Source organism: Hyperoodon ampullatus, assembly GCF_949752795.1.
Source record: "Hyperoodon ampullatus genome assembly, chromosome: 9".
Classification (NCBI taxonomy): Eukaryota; Metazoa; Chordata; class Mammalia; order Artiodactyla; family Ziphiidae; genus Hyperoodon; species Hyperoodon ampullatus.
The window spans coordinates 70,024,006-70,030,176 of NC_136922.1; positions in this window are offsets into that span (position 1 = coordinate 70,024,006).

The window sequence follows — 6,171 nt, forward strand, 5'->3', positions numbered from 1 at the left end:
CCCTAATATCCACTTGTTTTCTCTGACACTATGGCGCTATGGAGTGCTATCCCTTCCCAGGGAATAACTCCAGCCAATAAAATGATGATGATGACAAAAATGACAATGACTGCAACCACAATTTAGTGAATACCTTCCATGTATCGGACACTGTTAAGTGATTTACATAAATTATATCATAAAATCTTCTCCACAATACTTACTTTAAAAGGTAGATTGCTATTCTTATTATACAGTTGAGAAGCCTGAGGCTCAGAGAAGTTAAATGATTTGCCCAGCGTCACATAGCTAGTAAGTGTAGGGCCAAGATTGGAACCCAGCATCCATCTGGCCCTAAAGCACATTGTCTCTCCTTTATTTTGGTGGTTTTCCAACTTGAACCATTGTCACAATCTGCTGGGGGTCACTTTTTTCAATGCAAATAATCATGCATTCTAATTTAACTGTGAGCTTTGCCTAGACAGATGGTTGAGGCAGGAGCAAGGAGTTCTCTTTTCCAGGGTTTTTAGGAGATGCTTGCTTTATTCTTGGGTTACCCCTGGGAAAACATTAAGATTTTTCCAGGAGGTGTGAGGCATAGGTAGCTTTAGGTGAATCATTTTCCATTCTAGATTTTCTAAAATTGCTCTGTTTGCCTTATTCCCTCTCACAGAAGAAAAGCATACTTTACCAATCCCCAATCTTAGTATGGTACTTTCCCACACACTATAAAATCTAAGACCAAAGAATTTTTTTTTTTTTTTTTTTTTAAATTATGCGGGCCTCTCACTGCTGTGGCCTCTCCCGCTGCGGAGCACAGGCTCCGGACTTGCAGGCTCAGCGACCATGGCTCACGGGCCCAGCCGCTCCGCGGCACGTGGGATCCTCCCGGACCGGGACATGAACCCGCCTCCCCCGCATCGGCAGGCAGACTCCCAACCACTGCACCACCAGGGAAGCCCCCCAAAGAATTTTTTAAAATGGAATACGTTAGGTGTTGATAAAGTGAATGACTTTTATACCTAGGTTAAAAAAATTTTTACAAGTGTAGTCATCTCCAATTCTTTGATTTCAACAACATTGAGTTGTCAGTTATTTTTAAATGATAGGTTATTGTGTCATTTTTTACCTATAACTTGGATGTTCAAAGAACTAAATTCCTTCTTGTAAAAAATCTTTCATTTCTATCTACTTATTTATGTGAGAAAAGTTTCTTAATCTCTACATATATGAAAATGAAAAATAGAAATTTAATTGGTGATAAACGTGTCTCATTCTGCCAATATTATTTTTCCATAGATATATGAAAATAAAACTTATATAGCTCATTAAAGGATGTGTTTCCAAAAAAATTTAATTATGAAAATTTCTAAAATATTGTTTAGTTCAATCGTGAATAATAGGTATAATAAATAAACAGCCCAGAAAAAAATTGTTATAATCCACAGTCTACAGTTATAAGAAATTTAAAAATGATAATACAAGTCATCTTTTTAAATTGAAGTTAGTTGACAAAATATTGTGTTAGTCTCAGATGTACAGCAAAGTAATTCAGTTATACATACATATATGTATATATCTATATTCTTTTTTTGATTCTTTTCCATTATAATTTATTACAAGATATTGAATATAGTTCCCTGTGCTATATAGTAAATCCTTTTTGTTTATCTACTTTATATATGGTAGTGTTCATCAGTTAATCCCATACTCTTGATTTATCCCTCCCCCTCCTCTTCCCCTTTGGTAACCATAGATTTGTTTTCTAAGTCTGTGAGTCTGTTCCTATTTTGTAAATAAGTTCATTTGTACTATTTTTTAAGATTCCACATGTAAGTGATATCATATAATGTTTATCTTTCTCTGTCTGACTTATTTCACTTAGAATGATAATATCTAGGTTCATCCATGTTGCTGCAAATGGCATTATTTCATTACTTTTTATGGCTGAGTAATGTTCCATTGTGTGTGTGTGTGTGTGTATGCGTGTGTGTGTGTGTGTATCATATCTTTATCCATTCATCTATTGATGAACACTTAGGTTGTTTCCATGTCTTGGCTATTGTAAATAGTGCTGCTATGAACATTGGGGTGCGTGTATCCTTTTGAATTAGAGCTTTTGTCTTTTCTAGATATATGCCCAGGAGTGGGATTGCTGGATCATTTTTTTGTCTGTACAGTCATCCCTCAGTATTCACAGTTAATTTGTTCCAGGACCTGCCACAGATACCAAAATCTGCAGATGATTAAGTGCCATAGTCAGTCCTCCATATCCATGATTCTGTATCCATGAATTCAAACAAATAAGGATCATGTAGAACTGTAGTGTTTATTGAAAAAAGTCCATGTGTAAGTCAAGCACAGAATTCAAACCCATGTTGTTCAAGGGTCAGTTGTATTTGCTAACATTTAGTGATAGCACTAAATGAAGAAAAAATTCATGGAAACTTTAAGGTCTATGGTCCAGACACTTATACTTGTTTAGAAGAAAAGGCATTTAATTTTAAAATTAACCCAAGGACATGTCAGAAACTCAATGAAGAGGGTATTGTGTACAATATAGCTATCATTTTTGGCACTGCTATGTTTTAATCATTTTAACCTTAATGTTGCCATGATCACAATCACTGACACTGGATCAACCACCACCACTTTTATGTACGTTACCAAAAAGTACAAAGCCACTTAACAATTTGAGCAGTATTTACTTTTATCTGTCTGCTGTGTCATCAGGAGAAGAACAACTCTGCCTAAAATCTCCTAAATTACTCTGGTCATAGGCAGTGATATTAATATTGAAAAACATATATTGACATTTTCAAATTGTACCAAACTATTTTCCAAAAAGGCTTTGTTCCTGTTTAATCACTTCAAAAGCACATTGTGCTATTAAGAAAACAAAAACTCTACCAAAAGGACAGTCTTTATTCAAAACTAAGAAGTTAAAACTAAATGTAAAGGACTTGAGGACAAAGTTAGCTTTGCTGAAATTAAATACTCTGTATCAGAAATAGCTGTTATTTCAAAGTATTTTCCTTTTATTATTAAAGATTGTGTCCAAATCATTGAAAATTTATGCCCTTAGTAAGACTAAGAATCAAGTAGTTTCTTGAAGAATAAAATATAGAAAACCTAGGTATTTCATTCTAATTCCTAAAACTTACTTTTTAAAATAATGTTCATATTTAGTAAGTGCTATTATATGGTTAAACTCACTTTGTTTATTTAATCATATTGTCACATCAGAGAAAAATTGTGACAGCGGAGTTAAACGTACAAGAAAGACTTTATTCAAGACTATTGCAATAGGAGTCAACACTACTGCAATAGGACAGAGAGACTAAATTCAACTTCTTTGAAACAAAGCACAGGAGTGTTTTCAAGCATTGGGGTGAGCTATGGAAAAATACAGGCAGATGTTAGCAGGGAGGCTGATCAACTGATTAGGTCATCTGTGTTTGAACATTGGTGTTTATAGAAGTTAGATTTTTACCCTTCTACAGAGACTGAGAGGTAGGGACCTAGTCTTTCTTGATGATTACATTTCCAAAGGATGGCTCCCAAGTCCTTGAGAAAGACATTGCTGGGTTGTAAAACAGGCAAGAGGCTGGAAAAAGATTTACATCTCAGAGATAGAAAAAAGAATTTACAATTGCAAGTTTGCTAAAATAAATGCTCTAAGAAAAGGGCAGTTAGGGGCCTATAGTCAGGAAGAAATCTGTCTAAAGCTTAGTCAAACTGAGGGGAACAGTAATACTGTCTTGGTCAATCATCAAAAAGGTGATTTTGGCTGTTGAAAAAATCCAGCAATAAGATGGCTCTTCTTTATCTGTAACCATGCGTATGTCAATTGTCTTAGGACAGGGTGAACAAGATGATTTATCTGGTGGAGCCTGAGAATTTTTGCCAGTTAAGATTGGTGATGTAGCTATAACATGCCTCTGTGACCAACTCACTGTAATAGATCTCACCATGAGTAAAAACAGGAACTCTTGTTACAGAGGTGCTTTATATGCTCTCAAGCATATGATGGTTACAGACCTGGAAGTAAAGCACATACTGGCAATCCAGGGATGTTGGCTTGCCAGGATGTGAAGACAAAGAAACCTGAGCCTGAGATATCCAGACCCCTTTCTCAATGCACACCCTCCTGCTATTACTATGCTTTAATTTTTGCCTGTGATAAAGCTGTTCTGTGACTGTGAGCTGAGTCTAGTGAACTCTTTCAGCAATTGAACACTTAGGGTAATTACCATGTAATTCATACAGGTATTATATGCTTATACATTTTGATTCATATATAGAAACTGTCTCATGTAAATTAAAGAGAGATTACTCATTTTAATTAATAGAATTTATCTTTCAAAAGATTTTGATCATGATAGTTAATAAATGGTTTGTCAAATTTGGACCATCTATATATGGATTGATTTCTGCACATAGACTCCAAAATGTGTATGTATTAAGGCCTAAAAATTTGAGACTGAGTTTTATAAACTAGAGACCTCCAGGCCAAATTTAGAGATTTTACATATAAATCCTGATTGCCTCCTTCATTTGAAAAATTGGAAGATCTGGCCAAGTGAATATTGCCGCCTAGTATATTGGCTTCCCTCTTTATACCAGGCATGGCATTTTCTGTCTACCATAGTCCACACTTAGCCTACTTCACACATTTATATTACCAGCCTAGCTTAGAACCATATGGCAACTGATATAATGCCATTCAAAGAATATCTGAAAGAGGTGGGGAATTTTAGACTAGAGAAAAGAAGCCACAGGAATGACATGATCACTTTCCTCAAATATTTCGAATACTTTTACATGGAAGATGTAATAAAAATATTTTTGTGTTACCCCATTAAAAATTCTGATACCTTAAATCTCTATAGAACCTTATCTCATTTATTCTTCGTGTCTATAAGAAGTGCCAAAATACTTAAATCCATTTTATAGATGAGAAAACTCAAAAAGATTAAGGAGCTTGCCTATGATCACAAAACTGGGAAAGGTAGAGAGCTGGGAACTGGACCCAAGTCCTTTGATCTCAAGGCCAACTAGCAGACACAAATCCAAATGTTTAGGGACCAAACAAATAACACAAATATGTGAAGGAGCAGGGAGCGACAGTGGGGAATAGTGGGGCCTGTGGAACATTGGAGAATACCTGCATCAATTAAAATTTAACATAAAACAAAAATAATGATGGGCGAAAACATATTTGCCTTTGGATATGGACTGGAACCATGGGTCTTGAATTTCTGTCTTCTACTATATGCTGCCGAGAATGAATGGACTGGAACCATGAGTCCTGAACCTCTGTTTTCTACTGTATGCTGCCTAGATGTTACTCCATAGCAGAACAGTCTAAAATTGAGTTTACTGTTGCTGTAGGTACTTAAACTACGTAGGGATGCTGTATGAGGTAACAGACTCACAATGAATTGAATTAGGAGACTTTTAAAACTTTCCTGACTCTAAAATCCTATGAGTAATTTTTTAAAGATATGTTTCTAGTAGCTATAAAATATAGGATGACCAAGGTGAAATGTGTATCCTATTTAGTTCCCAAAAGGATTGTGTTATACGCTACTGAACACAGAGGTAAAAGATGTTACACTGACATCTCATGTTTCCTAGCAGTTGTAACACCCTACTTATTCAGCCCTGGAGATTGGCACTGGGTAACTGTACTAATAAAGGTAACACTAGCTGTTATAACAGATAAATCTCAAAATACAGTAAGTCCCCTACATACAAATGAGTTCTGTTCTGAGAGCACGTTTGTAAGTCCAATTTGTTCGTTAAGTCCAACAAAGTTAGCCTAGGTACCCAGCTAACACAATTGGCTATATAGTACTGTACTGTAATAGGTTTATAATATTTTTCACACAAATAATACATAAGAAAACAAACAACAAGTAAAGAAAGCGTTTTTAGTTTTACAGTACAGTACCTTGAAAAAGTACAGTAGTACCATACAACAGCTGGCATACAGGGGCTGGCATCGAGTGAATAGGCAAGAAGAGTTACTGACTGAAGGAGGGAGAAGAGGTGGGAGATGGTACAGCTGGAGGATTGTCAGCAACAGGAGATGGAGGGCAAGCTGCAGTTTCACTCATGCCTGACGTGGATGGAACACATGTTCACATCTTTGAAAGTGTGCAACTTAAATGTTCGTATGTAGGGGAC